The following is a 24,148-nucleotide window of genomic DNA, read 5'->3' as shown; positions in this document are numbered from 1 at the left end:
AGCACCACAATATTTATATGGATAGTCAGTATTTGACATCATACTCAATTCTCCACTCTACACCCAGATTATTTCTTCAAGATAAATCCAATAATACCCTTAACTCTATACCCTGAGAGTTATCCCCACCCCCACCCCAGCCCACGGTGAAGAAGGCCTTTCAACTCTCAGTCCCTGGTTCTTTCCATCACACTGCATGATCATTATTATGATAAGAAAACCGATTGAATCTCTATTTCAGTATATGCTTGCTTCAGGCCTATTTTTAAAGGTAAATAGTAGCCAGAAAATATAAAGTAAAACAGGAAAAAAAGAGATGAGTTATAGGTAGGAGAGGATATCATAAGCTACTGCAAAGAATGTTAATTTTATATATATTTCTCTTTCTAGTACCTTAATCCATAGACTCTCTACCCCTACTCCGACTACCTTGTGATACTCACCAAGTATCTCTATTGGTGGCCTTCACAGCACTAGGTAATATTATGTTTGAACTTATTCACAGACTTAAAGGTCTATTAAAATCACATGCCCCATGGCCCATAAAAAAGGGAAACAAGCATTTGATCTTTCTTTAAGCTCATATATAGTCAAAGACCTTCATCTTCCTGGCATCAGTGAAACTTAAAACTTTACTATGGGCAAACAGAGCCTCATCATACTCCATGAAGAACTATTTTAAGAAAGAACAACTAAACCAGAACCCAGTGGCCCCTTGGATTCACTGGATGCTTCCTACAGTGGCCATGGGAATGCCACTCCAAAGATAGGAATGATCCTATCACAGCTTCAACTGTGCAGACAGCTCTCTCAACACAGTTGAAATTTCCTTTATAGATTCATGCTTTATTCTTGCTATTCTGGTAGACAAGCTGCAGACACTGAAATCTCTCAACCCAGAAGCTCAGGCTAGAAGAGTATGACCCTTCTTCTTCCGTTCACTCTGCCTCCCAACTACACTGTCGATGCCATCTATTTAATCCACATGTAGGATATACTGGCGAGGAGTACTCAAGAAATAGAGATCCCAAAGGAGACTGTGTTTATGTTCTTTGGCACAGAACCAAAAAGGGGAATAAAAGTAAAGAAACACAAAAAGATTTTGCTTTAGAACCAAAAATGCTTGAGAGAATGGGGATTTTAAAATATTCTTTCTTATTGACTTATAATATCTTGGAAAAGTAATTCTCATCCCCAATAAATCATCCAAATTTCATGAAGTGGTGTCAGATGTGATCAGAGGGATATTCCTTCTGATACTTTCCTGGAGTGTTTTTTGAACTGTTGCCTGGTTTTCCCTGGACATTAGTCACATTCCCTTTCCTTTTCTCCGTTATTAAAAATAATTACAATTTCCGGTATTGATAAATTGATGGTTTGGAGTTATGATGACATCAACTCTTCAACATGGAGGTGGTCTAACTGGTCAGACAGAAGGAGAAGAGGGAGGGTGGATGGGAGGAGAGAGAGAGAAGAAAGAAAAGAGAAAAAAGAAACAAACAGAAAATAAGAGAAAGAAATAAGGGCAGAGAGGATCAGTGATAGCCTATGTACAGCTCAGGGTACCAAGAAAGAAAATCTACACCCTCTGTTCCTATTTCAGAGTTCCCATTAAAATTAGGAATTGGTAACTTGACAGTTTTCTCTCTTTCCTCCCCCCTCACTTACCCCAAATACCCCTGTTCCTGGCATGGTTTACTTGGGCTATCTGTGTGTTCCTGGCTTCTCTGTCTGCCACTTACCAGTCTTGGCCATCATCCTTCTATCCTCCCTCAACCCAGCAGTTCCACTAACCTCCCTTGAGCCACCCTCCAAGAGGCCTCTTCCTCCACTACCAACTCATTAGCTGATTCTACTCATCTCCCATTTCTTCCTTGCCCATTCCACTCTCCAGCCATAAATTACCCTTCCAGATGAGAGTGTTTATGTCATACTTGTGGAAAACTGGGTACAGCCACTCTAATTCCTGCACTCCTTAGAGATATAGATAGAAGTTGGCAAGTATAAGGGATAAAATACATTTTTAAAAGCTAGAGACAGTTGGAAACAGTCACTAATTGAATTGATACAGGAAAGCTTTATTTTGTTGAAGACAGATTTTTGTCCAGATTATTCCATAAACCAAAAAAGGGCAAAGTGTAGATAGCAGGGTGTCCAGTTTTCATGTAGACTGCCTTGCCTATTATAACACATGTATGCCATTTCAGAATTTAATCAGAGCTAATTAAGATAAACGTCTTAGCTTCTCCACTAATGTAACCAGAGCCTGGCTCAGACCTAGGGTGGAGAAAATGGTCATTATTCTAAAATTCAGAGCTTAATATCTTGCTTCAGAAATGATTTATTAAGAGATAAACTTGTCATCCAACCAAAAGAACTTAATGTTCAAAGAAGGGTGAAACGATATACATAACTTTCATAAAAAGCATGGGACCATGAACTGACCAGAACTATGTATGAAGAGAGGTGAACTGCATTGATCTACTTAATTTCTGCCAGGATCTCCCTTTACTCATCCTCTCCACACTCTAGACTGAGATACTCACCACGAACTTCTCCCTGAGGACTCAGACAGACCAAAGAGAAGCTGCACCTTGACCTTTATAAAAAATTTTCTCAAAAACAAGCTTTCCTTGAGGCTGACATATCAAGTTGTTCTGCCCATTGCTTGAGTCTATTATTTCTGACATGCCTCCTGGAAGAATGCGCAGCTGCCTCACTGTTTTATCACTGTGACCTACTGGTTTGGGATTAAACATTGCCTGGTGTCCAGCCCACCACATTCCTTTGTCCCCCAGATGATTTCTGTTGGGATCCCTTGACCGCTGACCCCTAGCCACACTCTAGTATCTAAGTGTCCATGCAAGCCCCAACTCTTGCTTAGTTTCTGACTAAGTAAAAGTGAAAGGATATAAAAATAATGCCTCTTGTGCTCTAGTTTAATAGTCAGTTGAATAACTCCTTTATAGACTGTTAGAAATGATTCAGGCCAGAAAGAAGAAAAAGATCCTGAGCTGTCTGAAGGAAGTTGAGTCAGCATCAAAAATTCGCATGTTAAAAAACAAGACATACAAGACGCATGCATGTATGCCCTGAGATTGGGACCCAGGGCCCTGCTTCCCACAGTCAGACCAAGCTCCCTCCAGAGGAAGATCCTGACTGCACTCCACAGGGGTAAGGCAGCCTCCATGAGAACAAAACCAGATGCCCCCAAGGACCCTCAGCCAATTCCCATCACAGAAATGACCGGTGCCAAACCTGGGATATTCGGGTTTGGTCAAATCTAAACCTTCTTGTCATTACTGTACACCATGGTTCTTGACCCAAAATACACAGAAGGGTTCCCTCTGCCACACCCATCTGCTATCCACTTTGCCAACTATGCTTCCTCCTCTGGGTGAATATCCCCTTTGACCTACTCCCCCGGTCCTCAGAGTACCAACTAGCATTCTCCCAGCTGCCTAGTGCCACTCTGAAAAGTTAGATTTTTTTTTGGTTTTTTTGCGGTACGTGGGCCTCTCACTGCTGTGGCCTTTCCCGTTGCGGAGCACAGGCTCCAGATGCACAGGCTCAGCGGCCATGGCTCCTGGGCCCAGTCTCTCCGCGGCATGTGGGATCTTCCCAGACCGGGGCACAAACCCGTGTCCCCCGCATCGGCAGGCGGACTCTCAACCACTGCGCCACCAGGGAAGCCCAGAAAACTGTTTTTTATTCTCTGTCAAAGTCCTCCTGCTATTGGGCACATGGCACTCTACTATGTCACCATATACTTTCTACTTTCTTTCATTGTCCCATCTCTTGGTTGCTCCGTACACATCAAGGGCTTCACAGTCTGACTCACAGTCTTCCTCCTTACCTTAGATCCTAGAGTCACCTGAGAAAATTTCAACATGTATGTGAAACATCCACTGAAAACACAGTCTTATGTTTTACTTCCTTATTGCCAATGACCCTTGCACACCATTCTCATTGTCACCTTTACTCAGGTGGATTTTCTGATCTCATGTGGATCTTTAGTTCTACTTGTCTAAACTTTTATTTGATTATGGTCATCTCCTCTTCAGGAATTATTTGAAATCTTTACCCTTCTTTACCTTTTCTTGCCCCTTCTCCCCCAGCAACCTCAATCTCCTCTGACCCTTAGATAATCGTGCCTCCTTCTTTGATGATAAAATTGAAGCCATTTATCATGAACTCTATCACTCCCCCCCATACATACACACACACGCGCACACACACACACACACACACACACTCAAAACATTTACTTCCTTACCTATTTTTATTCCCTTTCCTCTTGTCCTACAAGATGAGGTTTCTGAGAAAACCATAGCTAGTACCCTCTTCCTTTCCAATTCAAACTTCTTGAAAGGATAATTTCTTCATCTTCCATTTGTTTCCCTTTTTTTCATGTATCCACTAATCCCACTGTAACCTGGCTTTCATGAGAACCACTTTATCAAAAATGCTTTTGTTGAAGTTGTTAGTAACCTCCTAGTTGTCCCTCCCCACAAAAATGGAAAAAATTCATTCACCTTCTTATTGGAATCCTTTGGCTCATTTTTATATTGTTAGTTACTTCCTGCTTCTTAAAGTTCTCTGCTTCTCTGCTTTTATTGCAACGCTCTTTCCTGATTCTCTTCTTGCTTTTGTGACCACTGATTCTCAGTCTCCTTTGTGGGTTTCTCTTTCCCCTTCTAATCCTTAAAAGTTATTCCCTGGGGTCCTGTTTGTAGTCCATTCTTTTGTCACTCTCTTTGTTCACCGTTGGGAACTTTTCCACTCTCAAACTTTGAAGCACCATCAGTATTTGGAAAACTCTCAGGTAGATATATATATCTCTCTCTACCTAGATCACCCACAGACATCTTGAAGTCAACATGTCAATGTTATGGGTGGTTCTACCTGAGCACAAACAAAATTCGGACACAGTGAGTTTTAATGCATCTCAAATAGTGGTCCAATTACTGAATCTGTGGACATTTTTTCCATGGATATATTTGCAAGAAGTGTCTGATTTTTGGCTAAACACAGAGGCAGTATGTGACAGTGTCCACAGAAAGATAAAAAGGCAAGAACAGGGAAGAACCACAATGGTATTTTGTCCATTACCTAATTTTATAGACTGGATTTCGAGTTCCTCAGGAAGAAACAAAAAGAACTCTTTTTGTAAGAAAATTGGTACAACCCAGGATACATAAGCCATGCTTCATGGCCTAATAACAAAATGAAGTACCAACTGAAGAGAAGGGACACTCTCTCCATTTCTGGAAAGAATTAAGGGATGTCAGCACTATTCTAACACTTGAGAGTTTTACAGCCTTGGGTCGCATTAGAAGCCAGTTCTCTAATAAGGCCAGCTTTTCCCTAGAGAAACAGTGAGGGCAGAGCATCAGCTGGAAATGCTGAGTGTCAGCAGACAAGGTAAATACCATGGCCAGTATTCAACAGCAAACAGCAGTAGAACCACAGAAGCCAGTGGGCATGAATTTTTAAGGCACACCCTTCCGAAGACTCCCAAAAATACTAGAGAAAGAGGACAATGTATGAGGATAAGATTTTATAGCTATACACTGAGCTCATGTAATTTGATTATTAATGGTAGTATGACATCATTCGCCCCCAGGGGGTATGTGGACTGGAGGATATTCTGTTTGTCTCTGACTGAACTCACAGTCTTCTTCCCCACACCCACTTCTCCTCCACTGTCTCTCTGAATTGATGCCACCTATACCACCCTCTCCATGACACAGGAAGAAAAGCCAGGATTCTTCCTTTAATACTCCCCCTCTTCACTTCACTCCCCTCATTATAATCAACCACCTACTAATGACCCCAGGAAGAAAAGACATCATGATGATTATTGTTTCTCTTCTGAATGTCCCCAAAGAGGCTAGATATCATCATCACTCAGACATAATCAACTGGGAACACATTTTTTTCTTGAAATTCAAATATGGAGAAACTGACAGGAATTATTACACCCAAAAACCTCACTTTTGCTAATGCATGTGGGAAAGAGTATTACTACTAGAAGTAAAATGAAATTATTCTCTAGAAAGTTTTATCTGTTGTAAGAACTTGAGGTTGAAATAAAAGAGCTAACTGGAGATTTAAAGGACTTGAAGTCTAATGTCATAATATCTTCTGTGGTAGGCAGAATAATGCTCCCAAAGATGTCCATGTCCTAGTCCCTGGAACCTGGGAATCTATTACTTTACATGGCAAAATGGATTTTGCAGAGGTGATTAAGAGTACAGACTTTGAGATGGGGAGACTATTCTGGATTATCTGAGTGGGCCCGATCTAATTACATGAGTCTTTATAAGCAGAGAACCTTTCCCACCTGTTGTCAGGGAAGAGAGGTGGCAACAGAAGTAGACTAAGAGAAATGCTACATTTCTGGCTTTGAAGTTGAGGGAAGGAAGGGAGCAGCAAGCCAAAGAATGTGGGCAGCCTTTAGAAGCTGGAAAAGGCAAAGAAATGGTTTCTCCTGTAGAACCTCCAGAAAGATATGCAACTCTAACACCTTGAAGTTAGCTCAGTGAGAACCATGTCATACTTCTGACCTATAGGACAACAAGTTAATAATATGTGTTGTTTTCAACCAATAAGCTTGTGGTCACTTGTTGCAGCAGGAATAGAAAATGAATGTATCTTCTTTCATTTAAACATACAGTATCTTTGGAAAAGAAAAGAGCATACAGAGAATAAAAATCTGGCTTCAAAAGATGGTGTCGAAAGAACTTGTTTTAAAAGAACTTGTGATTGCCTTCTGAGGCAGAAAATAGTAAATCCCACGTTTCTAGTTCTTGGTTGTAGTTTACCTACCTTATCAAGGGAGTCATACCCTGAAATTTATTTGGAAGGGGAGCATAAGAATACCCAGATAACTTATTGGGTCTGGATAAGGGAAAAGAAACGCGTGGTGGAAGTGATACCCAGTTGAACTTAAGAAAAAAATAACCCAACCAAAAGTCATAGGTAGCATGTGTCAGCATCCTGAGAACAGGTGTTTAAGCCAGAATGACTTGGTCTGATGTCCCACCTCTAACACTCACTGGTCATGTGGCATTGGCAAGGTGCCTACCATCATTACACCTCAGTGTCCTTATCTGTAAAACGACAATAACGAAAGTATAATCTGCATATACTTATTGGGAAGAAAAATGAGATAACATCTAAAATCACACATAAACAGTTGTCAATAAACCTTATATTATCAATAACAATACCTATGGTCTCAGATGCCTACCTAGCCAGCAACAAAGTTCAAAAATTATAATATAGGAAAGCAAGTATCATCTTAAAGACTTGATGGGGAGCTAATCATAGACTATGTCTGAGAACGGGTATACCTTGCTTGAAAGAAATAAAGTTAAATGAAATAGAAGTAATACCACAGTGCAAAAGGAAGCAAACACAACTGAAATCTGACATCTGAAGTAAACCCACAATGGAAAACATTTAGTGAAAATAAAATAGCAATGAACATTTTCTAGGCATAAAGTACTGTTGGCATGGTCAGGCAAGGGATAGTTTTGATACATCCCAAAAGCAGTTTCCAAAATGGACACAAAATAAAAATATAGTGATGAACCAGAACTTCAGATGAGAATGTCTCTGCCAGAAGGCAGGTGCTGCTAATAGCAATAGCAGCACTTCTGATAAATACTTTTTCTGACTTCCTGATAATATCTCTCAAAAAGGTCAAGAAACAACAAAGGGTCATGATAATTTATTTTAATTCTTATTAATAAGAAAGAACTAGATGGTGATATGGAATGCAAGAGTTCCTTTAATGAAAGAAACTCTATTTAATTTTTTCAATAGCCGAGGCTGGTAACATCAAGGACTAGAGCTTGAGTAAAACAGATTTCCAAAAGGGAGTAATGATTCCAAGGCCTAGGACTCTCAAGGGGAAAATGGCCCTTTGGAGGTAGAAGGGCATAAACCTTGAAAATCAATGTAATTCTAGATTGTCCCAATAAAGCAGAAAGGAGGTAAACATCAAAAAGAACAGGTTCTGTAAGGGAACTCCCTGCTGAGCTAAAATTTTAAGAGAACATACGTAGATTTTGGAAAGAGGAATAGCACAAAACTATTTAAAAAAATAGGGTCAAAAAAGATAAAGCCCAGGGACTTCACTGGTGGCACAGTGGTTAAGAATCCTCCCGCCAGTGCAGGGGACACGGGTTCGATCCCTGGTCTGGGAAGATCCCACATGCTGTGGAGCAACTAAGCCCGTGGGCCAAAACTACTGAGCCTGCACTCTAGAGCCCGCAAGCTGCAACTGCCGAGCCCACATGCTGTAAATACTGAAGTCTGCATGCCTAGATCCTTGCTCTGCAATAAGAGAAGCCATCGCAACGAGAAGCCCATGCACTGCAATGAAGAGTAGCCCCCACACGCCACAACTAGATAAAGCCCGCACACAGCAATGAAGATCCAACACAGCCCCCCCAAAAAAGATAAAGCCCAGAACCAGCATAAACATAAAAAATGCAAAGAATGATAAATTTTAAAATTTACGTTTTTCAGAATAGTAAGCAAAATAGAGTATAATAATACAGAAGGGGAAAAAAAAACTGAACTCTTCAAAGTCTGCCTTGCTGCCAAGATAAATAATCATTAAGAAACCATTGAATAAGTCATTAACCTGGCAATAATTTATTTGCCCCTAATAATAATAGTGATCACAATTAACTGAATCCCAAATATATGGTAGATGCTTCATGTATATTTTCTCATGTAAGCTCACAAGTCTATGAAGTTAGCGTAATTATTTCATTTTACAGATAAGAAACTAAAGCTTACAGAGATAAACTCACTTGCCCAAAACCACACAGCTTGTAAGTTTTGGAGGCAAGTATTAAACCCAAGTTCCTCTAACTCCGAAGCACACATTCTTTCCTCTGTTCTTCAACTGGTTTCACTAGGATCTGTGAGTCACTGTGTTGGGCCTTGGCAATGAAAAGATACAGAAGACAACCCTTTTTCAAGCAGCTCAGTCTAGTGAGGAAGATAACCATGGAAAAATATGATTATAATGCAAGGTGAAGGGCACTATTATAATGTGCATGGAACTAGATGCAAGAATGGGGGACAGAGTGAAAAACCAGCTTAGAGAAGCAGACATTAATAAGGTGTTGTAGAAGTTTTTGGTGGATATTGTCAATTGGCTTGTGTACATCAATTCTACCCTCCCTCTCCTGTGTCTTCCTTTTCTGGAGGACAGAAAAGTTGAAATATACATTTGTCCAGCTCCCTTGCACTTAGGGATCTAGATGTGATTTAGTCTACCAGTCAGCTGTGCTCTAGTTAGAAGGTGACAGTAACATGAAGACCTTACTTCTGACTGCTTCTTCTTTCTCTGTCTGCAAGCAGGGCTGGGCGATAGTGTTCCAGTGCCCAGCCGCTGGCAGTGAGGGTTTGGGGAAGGCTATGGGGACACACCCTCATTGCTGGTGTGGATCTAACAGGTATAGCATGACGCGGTGATGGCAGCCGTGGTTTAGAGACTTTGTGAAAGAAGATTCTATAGAAGTTGGTGACTAACTGGATGTTTAGTCCCAACTTCTGTAGAGTCTTCTTTCACAAAGTCTCTAACATCCATCCTTATTTTTCCCTTCCCACTGTCACTGTCTGGAATAGATCATTTTTTACTTTATTTGTCATGTACTAAAATATCTTCTTATTTTTCTCCCTCTAATGTTATGTGCGCTCCAGTCTACACCATATGACATCAAAACTGGTGTTCTCCTGTTCACTCTTGGTTCCCTGTGCCCTACACAATAGTCCTTTAGGTTTCCTTTAAGTTGCCACTCAAAGTTGCCCTTAATCTGATGACCAGACTACCTTCCAGGATCACTCCAGCACCACTATGCCATTGACCGAGGTAAATTGATTTACTCATTGACGTCAGATAGGCCCCTGATTTTTTTGTTTTGGGTCATTTTGTTTGTTTTTGTGTTTTTCCTCCCTGCTTTGCTTATACTGTTCTTCCTTTACATATATAGTTATCAAAAGTGGATCTGACATTCAAGGCCCATTTTCTATCTCATTTTTTCCGTGAAGCCCACATCAATCACCCCAGCCTGAAATGAGCCCCAAAATCTGAGTTTCTAAGTCATTCAGTCTAGTCTATAACACAACAGATTGTAATATGTAATTACAATATGTAAGCCTACTTTGGCAATATTTGCCAACAGTAGAAATCCTACCTCTATATATTTAACCTAAGAAGGTATTTGTATGAGTTTCAAATATGCACCAACAGCAATGGAATAATAGCAAAAATATATAGTATAATAACATGGCAGTATAATAGCATAGTATATTCTGCTAATAGGATAGCATAATAGCAAGCAAGAGTATAATAGCAAAATATAATGTAAATTCCCATTAACACGGATCTGGCAAGTTAAATTAAAAGTATATAATATTTATGCCATGAAGTCATTAAAAATAATCTAGATTTATACTTATTAAAATGCAAAAATGCTCCCAACATATTATTGAGTGAAAAAGCTGATGGTACAAGAGTAAGTATAATATAACTCTATTTATTTAAAACCATATACATATGTCACTCTAGGTATCTAGAAGGGGATGAAACAGGTCATGGGATTTGAATTAATTTTCTCTTCTTATTTGTATTCTTCTGTGTTGGTCTTTACATATATGTACATTTACATGTATGCATATGTATAACATTTATATGTATTATGTATATATATATATACAGATATATGTATATACAGGTCTTTACATAGATACATATATGCATGTGTGTATGTATGTGTGTGTATATATATATATATATATAATAGAGCATTCTTTATTTCAATATTATAGAGCTTCATTATTTCATAAGCTGGACAATGTTCCCAGAAGTCAAGTACCATGTCTTTCTCAGAGTGAGAACAACTTAGTACATCATCTTGCATATTATTAAGTGCTCATTTAATATTAGTTGAAAATATCAACGGTGCAGATGGGTTTTAACTGGAAGATTAGGCAGAGAATACCCCATTCTTCCCCCTCCCAAGTTCACCAGTACTGCCCTGCTGCAGAATCCACTTAAACCACAGGGCCCGCTTACATCTACAAGAGTCAAACTTCAAGGAGTCGCACATAGGATCTGCTGTCTCTGGTAGAGAGCAAGAGACAAAAATATGCCCCAAGCTGAAGCCCAAAGCCCCAAATACACGCTTTTTGACAACTCTTTATTGATGACTAAAGACAGAGCAGATTCTTGGCAAAAACACTGTATAATGATAAACTCTCAGGGCCTGGGTGGGAATGGGCAATGTAATTCCACAGACATTACACTGGGTTTAAAAATAGGAAGCTTTTCCCGGAAGAAGTAGTCCTTGTGGGTAACTGGAGCCGACAGGATGTGTTTCAACTAACGGTAAAAGTTGAAGTCATCCCGTATTTTAGTCATTTTTTGTGTTTCTTTTCTCTTCTCCTATAGCTTTTTCTTCCACTGTTTTAGAACATTTTTAAAGGTTTTCTTCAAATCCTGTTTTCAAGCAAAACATGCTTTCTGTAATATGTCATACACGTGCACACACACACACACACACACACACACACACACACACACACACACACACAGAAGTCAGTTCCTTTTGACAGTACACATGCACCAAACTGAACTCTCAACTTTATATTCTGCTGACATGGGGAAGGTGAATGAATCCTATAAAACCACTGATGATTGAAAATCCTTTAAACTTTGATTTCAGGAGGTGGGATAACACACTCACTAATTCAGAAAGTATTTACTAAGCACCCACTAAATCTCAGGCTCTGTGCTGAAACACCAGTATACAATGGATAAGCCCAGGTAGCACTCCTACCATCATGGAGTTGGTGGCCTTATGGGGAGATGACAAGGAAATGGGCAGTCACACTGGGACTCAGCAGGTACTCTGGCAGAGAGAGTAAAAGGTGCGGTGAGAATCTGTGGACCAGAGCACTTGACCAAGATTAAGAGAAGTCTTCTCAGAACTGGCACCTATACCAAAACCTGGCAGATGAAAAGGAGTTATCCTGGAGAGGGGATGGCATGGGAAGAAGAGGCAGCCATTGGTAGAAAGGCCCAATGGATAAGAGAAGGGAAGTAGTTCATGAGAGCTGGAGAGAAGTAGAAAGACTGACACTGAAGAGGGTAACAGCAGCTGGATCTTGAAAGGTCTTACAAACCATGATAAGAAGTTTAGAGTTCTTTAAAGCAAGGAAGAAACGCGATTAGATTTACTTTTTGGAAAGACTGGTCTTAAGAAAATATGGAGAATGGATTTGAGGCTTGCAAAACTGGAGGCAGAGAAGCCTATTAGAAGGCTGTGGCTGGCTTTGAGAGATATTTAGGAAAAGAACCAATAGCAATTGGTGATTAATTGGAGGAGGTTAGGGTGAGGAAAAGGAAGAGTCCAAAATGATTCCTAGGTTTTTAAATTGAGTAACTGGTTAGCACAATTCACTGAAGTGAGAAATAGGAAGAGGAACAGATCTGGGTGAACATTTGAAGTCATCTCTGATAACCAAATTACAGATTTTTATTAGACAGGTGTATATATGGTTTTTTAGACCTGAGCAGTATATAAATTCAGAAACTGATGATAATGAAAACTGTAGAATGAATGAGGTAGTGCATTACTGACTTCCTAAGGGGTATACTCAACACAGTGTATCCTCAGGGAACCAGCAGAGGGAGAGAGAGAGAGAGAGCACGCACTAGTTAGTTAATTTTCAAAATTATATCCAGAAGTGTACAATTTGAAAGACTACAGAGAGACAATATTGATTTTGCTTTGTTTAAAAATATATGTTTACTTTTTTTTTTGGCTGCATTGGTTCTTCGTTGCTGCATGCAGGTTTTCTCTAGTTGAGGTGAGCGGGGGTTACTCTTTGCTGCGGTGCGTGGGCTCCTCATTGCAGTGGCATCTCTTGTTGCGGAGCACGGGCTCTAGGCACGCAGGCTTCAGTAGTTGTGGTGCACGGGCTTTGTTCCTCTGCGGCATGTGGGATCTTCCTGGACCAGGGATCGAACCCGTGTCCCCTGCATTGACAGGCGGATTCCCAACCACTGAGCCACCAGGGAAGTCCCCCAAAATACGTGTTTACTTTTGAATTACATATCATGGGACAGTGAAGGGGTGATCTTTTCTGATGATCTCAAAAGCCTCAATCTGGCCGAGGAAAAGGTATATAGAGTGAAAAGAGAAGACACTGAATCAAACACTGAGGAACAGTAACTTTAAGGAACAGGCGGAAGAAAAGAGATCGGCAGAGAGGTCTGAGAAGCCGTGATGAAGACGTAGGAAAGGAATCCAGGAGAGTCGGCGTCTCCAAGGCTAAGGGAGAATATCAATCCAAATGTTCCTGGTGACTGAAGTAAGAGAAGAACAGAAAATTCTCCATCAGAACTAGAAACAAGGTCAGTAACTTTGACAACAGCAATTTCAGAAAAACAGTAGAGGCAGAAACCAGACTGCAATGGCCTGGAGAATGAGTGGCTCTTAAGGAAGAGAAGATAATGAGCATAGACAAGAATCGTGACAGTGAAGATGTAGAGGAGGATGGAAAATGTTTATGATAGGAGATTTAAGCATTACTAAATTAGTTTAATAGGAAGACACCAGTAAGGGGAGATAATATAAAAAGGAAAGAAAGATATAATTAAGGTAATTAAATGCAGAATACATCAGGAGAGATACACCGTACACAGGAGTGTGGTGGATACTGTTGGTGCTCTACCTAAGCAAGTACCACCAAGCCCTAGCTGCTGTGAATATTGGCTGCTAACAATTCACTTTTTTCTTTGGAAAAATCCCCTTTCGCCAAATAGGAGCTGCCTCACAGGACATTATGCTTCTCTCCTCCCAGGGCAGCTGGCAGACAATGACTGATTGACAGGAGGGTACAAAAAGCCAGCCCTTTGCCCCAAGATAGGACCAAATCCTTGGCACAATTCATGCTCCCGAGCTCCCTGTGGGATTGAACTGTGAGACCACATGCTTGCTTAGACCCTTGCCCTGATTTATTCTGTTTTCCTCATCCCTTTCTGCTAAAAGAAACCCTCAGTAAATTACAAAAATTCTTGTCTCAGGCACCACTTCCTGGGAATCTCCCTGAATATCAAGAGGAAGATTCTCATGCATTAGAAAGGGAGGAGGGAAGGGAGAAAAGAATGCAAATAGTTTTGAGGATTGATGGCAGGCATTTCATTAAGGAAATGCTTCTCTAATTTATGCTGCTTTCCTAGTGAAGGAGTAGGTGAGGGGCTTCCCTAAGAGTGGGGATGAAGTGATGGGTAGAGAAACTTGAGAAGACTTAGAAGGTGTGAAATACTCATTGTGAGAGGAGATAGAATAGGAAACCAACCACTTATTAGGGAGAGGTAGATTAGTTAGTTGAGGTTCATGAACAAATATTTTGATGCCACCTTCTCCCAAATCCAGTTAGTTATAACTCCTACTTAGAAAAAACTAAGGAGTAGGAAAAAGAGGAACTTCTGTTGTTACTAATGATTTCAAAGTATATGATTTTTTTCCTAGATTTTGAATTTATAAATATTATGCAATGACAAATCGTTAATTATGAATTGAACTCAAAAATGTTCTGCTTTCATCTTCAACATTCTCAGTAAAATTGGACTCTTCAAATTCACCAATAATCTCCCAGTTTTTCTACCCAGTGGACACCTTCTGTCCTTACCTTCTTGACCTTTCTGGGGCATTTGACATTGTTGATCACTTTCTTCTTGAAACTTCCTCTTCACTTGGTTTCAGTATGTCATCACGTTCTTAGTTTACGTCCTATCTTTAAGGACACTCCTTCACATACTCTCTCAGTATACACGCTCTCCAGCCCCTGGTTACCTGTCAAACTTCGTCTCTGGCCATTATTTGTCTTACATTGTTTTTCTAAATCCCCAAAGTACTTACAGCTCTGCACCTGTTATGTTCTCTCTCTTGGTTCCATGAAAGTTCACAAATATTTCTTCAGTCTAGAATGTGCTTTTCCTTTGTTCTTTTCTGCTAATAACTACCCATTATCAAAATCGGTAGAGGTGTCACCTCTTCCAGGAAAATTTCCTGACATCCGTCCCAACTGCTGAGTCCAGACTTAGTTTCTAGCCTAGGTACTACCTTAGCACAGTCTGTATTCCTCCAACATAGCACTTATTACATTATGCTGGTGATAGGTGGAAAGCTGAAACTTGAACTGAGATGCTTCTGATTCTACAACACTTTCTCTAACTATGGTACAGTATTGCCTCTAGTGATGGACTAAATAGTTCTCAATATTGAGTCCCTGAAAGGAATTAAAATAAATTCCACTGTGGGACATATACATTGGAATGCAGAAAACATTTCTGTGCCCATATTTGACTCCTTTTGATGAAACAATGAAATGCAAAGGACAGCTAAATAATAAAATGGGTGTTTAAAAAATATCCTATCACTCATATGCTCGAGGACAAGTCTGACTGGTTGTAAGGACACACAACATAGGAAGATCCAAATCCACCAGGACTTTCTGGGCCCTTCTGATGGTGCTCACAACTTCTCCTGAAGTCATAGGAACCTGCAGACAAGGCTCGCTTGTCATCATGTCTCAAGGGACAGAGGCTCCTAATTCCACCCTTTCACGCAATAAGTTCTCATAGGCCTTCAGTACCTGTGTGTCCTCTTTTGATGGAAGAGTTTTGTTTGCCTTTTGCCTTACCATTTGTAGACTTGGATTACAGAAAGATGCTAGACCATTCCTGTCCATCTGAAAGTTGCAAGTGCTGTTGTGGCTGAGGAAAGAGAAGTCTGTATACATACACGGAGGCAACCTCCTCACCTTCCCTTCTTCACTCTCACCTCCTGGCTTATCTCTCACCCTCTCCTCTCCTCTGAGAGTTGGGGCCCAGAAAGGCATGCCCTTTCAGCCACTCTGTTGTGCTTCCTTTTCCAGAAGGCCAGGGCCAGCATTCTATCTAAGGAATACATTTCCTTTCCTCAATCTCTCTCCCTCTCCCGCCCTTGACATTAATGCTTTGAAGCCATCTGAGGATCATTTGTTTGCTGAGCGATCACATTCAGACTATGGCCTAGTGATGACTCACGCTCTTGTGGTCTCCCTGTGTTTACCATGGATGTTCTATTCCAGCTGGATTTCCCTTTCCCCAGGAAACCTAGAGCTAAGCGATTTCTCCATTTTTCTCCTTCTACCCCAGTACGCTTCATATTACCCTTTTTCATCACTGATGTCCTCTAAAAGGCGTATATGTGTGTGCATGTGTTTGTGTGTATGTGTGTGTACTCTAGACCAGCGGTCTGCAACTATGAACTACAGGCCAAATCCAGGCTGTGGCTAGTTTTTGTATGGCCTGTGAACTAAGAATTATGTTTATATATTTAAAAGTTGTTTTTAAAAAAACAGAAGAGGATGCAAGAGAGACCATATGTGACCTGAAAGCTAAAAAGTATTTACTATCAGGCCATTTACAAAAAAAGTTTGCCAACTCCTACTCTATACTAAAGTATGGTTCTAAAGCATGAGCCTGAATCAGACAGACCTGAATTTATAGTCAAGCTCTGTCACTTACTGGCTATGTGATCCTGGACACATTATTTAACCCTTCTCAACCTCAATTTTCTCATCTGTAACATAAACTAAGAATTAACTCCAATGACAGATGTGAAGGCAAAAATGGCATGCTATATAAAGTATTTATCATAGAGTTTTACTCATAAGAAGAGCAGAATAAATAAAAGCTACTTTTTTATTGTTATTTTTTGATGGGGGGGGTGTCTAATACAACTTGTATGCTCACATAGGAAAAGGTGACACACAAGAAAGGTGATAGGTGAACCAAATCTCTTAACTGTCCTGTGATTGGATCTCTTCACTGTCAAAAAGAAGGAATGTCATAGCTATGCTTCTATAAAGATTAGAGGTGAATAAGACAAATGCTTCCATATATGGCTCCAAAATGTCTGGATGGGAGAAGAAGATCTCAGAGCTATGCTTTCTGTACCTTTTCACCCTAGGCAGAAACCTGAGAGTAATCCTTTCTCCTCCATATTTATTCTCGACCTTAACATCCACTCAATCACTGAAGCTTACCTAATTTACCTATTAATTATTTTCAACCATCCCCTTCACTCTAATGTCACTGTCATGGGTCCTCATAATCTCTTGTCCAAACGGTGGTCTTCTATCTTCTTGCCTACCTTCCTCAAACTGTTACCCACATAGCTGCTGGAGTTATCCACCTAAGCCACCAACCTCACCAACCTGTGACCTTCCTTCCTTCCTCATCTCTTGTCACTACCCAGCTCATGCTTTACTTCCAACAACATCAAACTACTTACCCACCTACACCCAACTATGCTGTTTAGTGCCTCTGTCCTTTCCCTTATACCTTCTACCTAACCCCTTCTTTTTTAATAATAAAAGTACTACATGGGTGTTATTGATAATTTAGAACACAAAAAGAATTAAAGGAAAATTATATAGTATCCAAATTCTAATCCCTTAGAGATAATTACTATTAATAGTTTGATGTATTTGTTTCTATTTTTATGCATATGCACATACAGTAATTTACAGAATGGGAGCATACATACTCTTGGAATCTTAAGCTCTTGGTATTTCACTATTATTTTTTTTGACCCCCCACACATTTATTTTGTTCAACTAAATATGCAATCAGGTATCCTTTGCAACTATTGTCATTTTAACTGTAATAAACCATAGAAAATTTACAATCGTGATTTTCTCAGCCATTTACTCTTCTGGGCAAAAAATTTTCTCATCTCATTCGGAGGCATTTCTGTAAAAGTAAGCATGCTTTGGGCACTGCCCAGAAAAGGGGAAAAATTATCTTTCACGGGGGCATGGAATGAAAAGGAAATTCTGGGAGCATCAAATCTTTCTTCCTCACAATAAGTTTAGTTATAGAAACAAGTTGCAATTTGGTTAGAGTCAAGTGGCAATCCTCGGAGTAATGTGGCTATTTGAGCTGACTTTACTGTAAAATTGTACACACTAACTTAGACCTCCTTGACTGATCTCAGTGTTCATGAAAACACTGGCGTGAGTCTCAGTAACATCACCATCACCAAGAAGCTCTTAAGACCAATGTGATGATGAGGCTGACTTGGGCTATATTCTGTTCTATGAGAAACAATGGCTCTTTAAACGCTTTTCACAAAAGGAATTCCACAGTCAAAAAGAAAAAAAAAAAGAAAAAAGGAAAGGAGTGCACTTCCCTCTTTATTCTTAATGCAAATTATCCAGGGTTCTGAGACCTCCTGTACTGAACAAAACTAAAAACTGTTTAAATTCCTAGGAGATGGCATAAGTAAATAAAGATTGTAGCTCTGAATTAAGATGACCTGGTTAATTTGGGCTTTGCCATTTTTCTTATGGAATGATTTGGAACATTATATAATCTCACTAAGCCTTCGTTTCATAATTTGAAAAATGATTGTGATCATTTAAAAAATGAACATAAAAATAACCTAAAAAGTGAGAAGAATAATAGCCTGAGGATAAAAACAAGACTGCCTCCTAAAATTGCTGTGCAGGTTAAATGAAACAATGTATGTAAAAGCACATGGAAAAACACAGAGGATGTAGAAAAACAATTGTTATTTAACTCAGCATTCCTCAATTATGTTTAAAAATGACACACTTTTTATTGTTTTTCAAATAATGCTTATTTAAAAACAAGTGGAACATACTTTCACAAACTGATCTAAACTCAGAATCAGGCTTGTTTTCAAAAGTTGAGGAGAGATGGAAAGAAGTAGGGAAAATAGAACAAAGACAGAACTTACAACTATTTCTTTACTGTTTGAAAATTTCCAAAAAGAATGTATTATTCTAGAGGAGAAACTCAATTTTTAAAGAATAAAAAGGGCAAATTAGACCTTGGTTAGAATATTCACCCTATACTGTACCATCTTTTTATATGATAGAACAAAAGCAGCTTCACAATGAAAAGGCCAGCACAGATAAGCTAGTGCATCAAGCCCTGCAAATGAAGATAAAGTGGGGCAACATTTCCCTATGTAAGAGCTTCCCTAGGCAGAGTTTGGGCTACCTAGTCTCTATTATTCTAACTCTACTCCAGTATTTAGAACCAATAAAAGGAGTCAACCAACAATAACTAACAGAGAAAATAGACACATAAGAGGGAAAGGACCAACTAGTTTTTTTCACTTGGCGTACATCCCGAAGACACTCTTGACAAGCTGAAAAGAAGGATGGATGGGTCATCTGTTGAGCCTCATCCTTTATTTAAAAAGAAAAAAGTCAGCATTTCCAACTCCAACATCTATTAACAAAGTATTTTCTACATTCAACATTCTCCATTTATCTCCCCTACATACACACGCACACACACACACACACAGACGCAAGTGCACACACACACACACACACACACACACACACACACAATTTCTCAAAACCCGAGTTTATTTTTAGTCCAGAGAGATTGGGTGTTCCAGATCAGGGCCCTCTGCTCCTGAACAGGCATTCTAAAAAGGCTTCCTTGCCAGATATAAAAAGGCCGCTGTATAATTTATTAGAGGAAATTACACAAAGCTCTGATTACTTTTTAACCAGAAAGTGAAAAAAATATCCAAGAATCCTGATCAGATTCAGTATTGCACTTGGCACATGGGAATCTGTAGGAGCTAGGAATTCTCAGCAATCCCCAGCTCTACAGCCTGTTCATCCACAGCACACCATGAAGGAAGGTTCGAGTTAGCTGGCATTCAGTCTCCTCTTCTCTGCAAATGTGCAATTCCGTTTCCCTAAATAATAGGGGAGTTTGGGCCAAAGAAAACTCAAAACAATATATTCATTTAATAGCTCTAATGGCTCTGCTAAGGCCTGCCAATGAAAACGCTGGCTAAATTGTTCCAGAGAGCCTTCTACCAGAGCTATACAAAACCCGCCAAATCGCTACCCACCACCTCCTCCTTCCTGCCACTCAATTTTTTTTCTTTCTTTCTTTTATTTTTTTCATTTTGGCCTTTTCCAAGAGGAGCATGTAAAATACCCAAAGAATGTTCTCTTTTCAGTATGTATTATGTTTGGGGTACAGATTAATGTTTACTTTTCATGGGTAGGGTGAGCATATTTTCAAACCAAAATCAAGATGTGGATTTATAGTATAAGGATACTTCATAAAACAATAGAATAGAATAGTTGAAATCACAACTGTCCTGAAAAACCCAAGTAGAGTCAACCTTCATTATTAAGGACATAAACGCTTCGGAGGTTGTATGTTGCATTTTCTTTCAAAAATCATTTTTGAGAACTTAACATTTCCTAGCACTGTGCAAGGCACTTCAGATGACACTGAGATAATTTAACTAAAAAGAAAAGATCTCCACCCCAGACAATGATTAACAAGTAACCTCCACCCCCTCTTTTCCCAAGGAAAAGGGTCATGATGACCCTTTGGGACAGACCAAAAGAAAAGAGTGACAGTCAGGAGAAAAGAAAGAAAAATGAGAAAGAATAAAAGAAGTTGGGGAAATAAGAAAAGAAGCAAAAGAGTAGGCAGAGAGAAGAGAAAATAAAGATGTTCATAATAAGGGCAAGGCCAACAACCATTAAATCAAGAGCCACTGTTGTACATCAGGACCATTCTTCCCTACCCTTGTATAATAAAAGCAATTAAAACCAGACAGTTGGAATTAGATCTCATGCTCTCTCACCTTCAAAGTGTCGAGAGAAAGTCATGAAATTCTTTCAAAAGAATGTAATGCTGTCACTACGATTTGGAATGTATCTTCAGGTTTTCTCATCCAATACAGTTCCTGTTAAAACCCCAAGAGTCCCCTATTTTATTATAAATTATGTGACATATAAACAAACTATGGTACCACTTTCCACTGGTTCAGTTCCACCTTGACCACAAGCACTAGACCTGGAGGAATCTGTCATAGATTTAGCGATTCAAAAAGCAGGGAAGGAGCATGTGAAAAATGTTATGTACATTGTTACAGAGGAGAGATTTTGAGCAAGCAGTGAGGAAGCTTTGACCTGAAGCAATGTCGTGAGTCTTGTAACCCATCTGTTTAGAGCCAGGTTGTCCCCCTACCAAGCCATCCTACACCCTGCTGCTCATATCATATCAGTCTCTGCTCAGAAAACCAACCATAGGTCTTCATTGCCCAATAATTAGTTTCAAAATCCTCAGTTTTTTTGTTGAAGGTCTTTTATGCTCTTGCTTATTGGCCTTTTCTTTCCCTATCTTTCTGTAAGTACCCTGATCCAGTTGAATGACATTGCTCTGTATTCCCTGAATACACCGAGAAATTATCTCCAAACTTTCACTCATGCCATTCCCATTGCCTGAAATCCCAAACCTTCACCCACCGAGTCTTATCAGTCCATCAATACCCAGATGAATTTTTATCTCCTTTAGAAGTATGACCTAATTCCTACCTTTTCACTCTTGTTGTGCTATATCTATAATGAAACCCCATACCTTATTTTAACCTGTAACCATATTTTACCTTGCTTCTTGTTTATATTTGTATTTACCCCCATATCACATTATGATTTCACTATGTGTCTTACTTCTTTTTGTCTCCCGTGAAGAACCGAGGTTCTCACTGAATACACTCAGTAATGACTTATTTTTCAAATGAATGAACCTAGGTCCTTAAGTGCCCAAAATGAGTCACTGAGAATTTTCAAACTTTTCTATGCATTACAATCACCTCTGAGATTTGTTAAAGCATAGTCGGTTAGAGTCTAGGCATGAGAACTTTTTAAAAGCTCATCATTCTGAGGTACAACAAAACTTGTGAGGCCATAATCTACAAAATTTTAATGATGAAAAAAGTTTTGAGTTAGTGGTCCCAAATATTTAAGTTCAAGTTAGAAGTTGAAATCAGCCCACTGATTCTACCAACTTTCCCATCTGCAATCCATGTGAACAAAATCAAATTTGTTTGCCCAATATTCCCCCTCTGACCATTCATCTAATTGGTGACTCTAAGTGACTAACAGGTAGAGCCAACCTTTCTGAGAAAGCACGTGTTCGGAGAGCTAGCTATTTAAATACCCAGTTTCCAATATTGAATTCTAATCTCGGTTGTCTAAATTTATAGCTGGGCATTCTTAGTTTAAGCCGCTTAGGCCCCCAAGCATCGGTTTCCCTGACAAAAATATGGAAACAAAGAAACAGGCAAAATCAATACCTCTTAACACTTCTATAATTATCTCTGCAGAATGCGATAGCTCCAAAAGCAATTCTCCACTGATTTATATGACTGTCACTTCACAATTGTGTTTGTTGTCAGAGTCCCTTTCATATTCTCAATAGCAGAGTGCATCAACAAGAAACCATTTTATATGGGTACCACAGAGAAAGGAAAGAACATTGAGGCAAAGCTGTTTCATGTTATTTACTCTGATTCCCTGCTTTCAGAATTGATGACATACTTCACTTGGCATTCCTGGATCTGTGGATTTTGGGTCTCCAAGATTCATTCCTGGTAATGTCAGGTTAACTCAGGGCATTTGGCAGCGCTGTCTGAGGTGCCGTGAGGAACATCAGTTTTGCAACCTCATTTGTCATATAATTAAATTATTATGTAATGAAAACTAGGTACCACACAATAAAAATGTTCATTCTCCTACTGTGGTATAGTATACTTAAGCATAAACAGCCACAAAGGAAGATTGGAAATGACATGGAAAGGTCAGCCTTAAAATTATTTTAATTCATTTAGTTAGAAAAAAGAAACAAACAAATTAAAAACAAGAACAAACCCAGGAAGAATTAATTTCCAAACCAAAGGGACAAAGGAAAGTTGAGTGGAAACTAAGGAAATTAAGGGAGGGGAAAACAAATACTGGGATAGGGAAACAGAAAGAGAGTGAGCCTTAGAGATGGGGCAATTGTCACAACTCCCCATGATAAATTATAGACAGCAGTCATTAATATTTGCTATTATTCCAAGACAACTTGCCAAACTTGAGAACTTACAGTGTCAGCATGTCATCGTGGTACCCTGAATGTTTGAGGGTAGTTATAGGGCAATGTTTTCAAACACTGGATTGTGGACCATTATTAAGTTATGAAACAAATTTAGTGGGTTCCTAACCAACAAGTATTTTTTTTAAAAAAAAGAAGAAGAATAGAAGAGGAAACATCGGCACTGTTAACAGTAGGTATTGCGTTTAGAAACTTTGGGTTTACACATATATGTAAATATATACATATACACATATTGGGTTGCCATGCAAAATGTTCTTCTAACTGAGAGTCAGGGTAAAAAAAAATGAAAGATTCTGCTGTAGGAGTTGATTGTTCTACTTCTTGAATTATTTTCTGTCTTCCTAGAGAGCTCCTCTTTTGCCTCCTCTCTTCTGACACATGAGCTGTCCCCCAAAGTTTAGTCCTCAGTTCTTTGCTCTGCTGTCTATGTATACGCTACCCTATGGAAAATTTAACTACACCTATCAATTCTAAGAGGATCTATATGAAACTTCTGTCTCTCAAATACATCTCTTTCCAGACTGCAAACATCTAGTCTCAGCTACCTACTGGGTACTGCCTCATTATCAATCCCAAAATCAATGTATCTAAAAGTAAAATCATCTGGGTTCAAGTCCTGATACCATCATCTACTGACTGTGTCACTTTGGGCAAATTATCTAATCTCTGAAAGCTTCAATTTCTTCATCTGCTAAATATGGATAATAGTATTTTCTTATATTAAAAACAATAACGTATCTTAAGTATAATAGCTCTTTGGATACATTAGGTGTTTCATAACACCTAATATTTCCCTACCCCCTCAAACCAAATTCCTCATCAGGTTTCCAAACTTTTATAAAATGCAACATTTCTCCAGGACTTGAATTATTGGAATAATTGTTGCCTCCTCTCTCTCCCTTCACCCCTCATCACTTATTGAGTCCTATTGATCCCATCAGGCCTAATTTGTTTCCAAACCTCTGCATCCCTCATCTTCTCCCAACCTAATGCCATTGATTCTCAGACTGAGTCCCATCTATGGGCCAAGGCAGGAGAATTTATCAGCAAATCATTCATCTCAGAGATAAGCATTAAGTCACTTATATAAAGTGGTCCAGCTGCTGC

At 39.4% G+C, this 24,148-nt stretch overlaps 1 protein-coding gene across 3 annotated transcripts in view; it reads right to left on the bottom strand.

Annotated features, from left to right (window-relative positions):
* PAPPA2 (pappalysin 2) overlaps positions 1-24,148 on the bottom strand; it is a 488,087-nt gene that overhangs the window by 186,514 nt on the left and 277,425 nt on the right. The window lies entirely within an intron of this gene.

The sequence above is a fragment of the Pseudorca crassidens genome, chromosome 2, assembly GCF_039906515.1.
Source record: "Pseudorca crassidens isolate mPseCra1 chromosome 2, mPseCra1.hap1, whole genome shotgun sequence".
NCBI lineage: Eukaryota > Metazoa > Chordata > Mammalia > Artiodactyla > Delphinidae > Pseudorca > Pseudorca crassidens.
The sequence above is the reverse complement of the archived record's forward strand: the minus strand, read 5'-3'. Positions and strand labels throughout refer to the sequence as shown.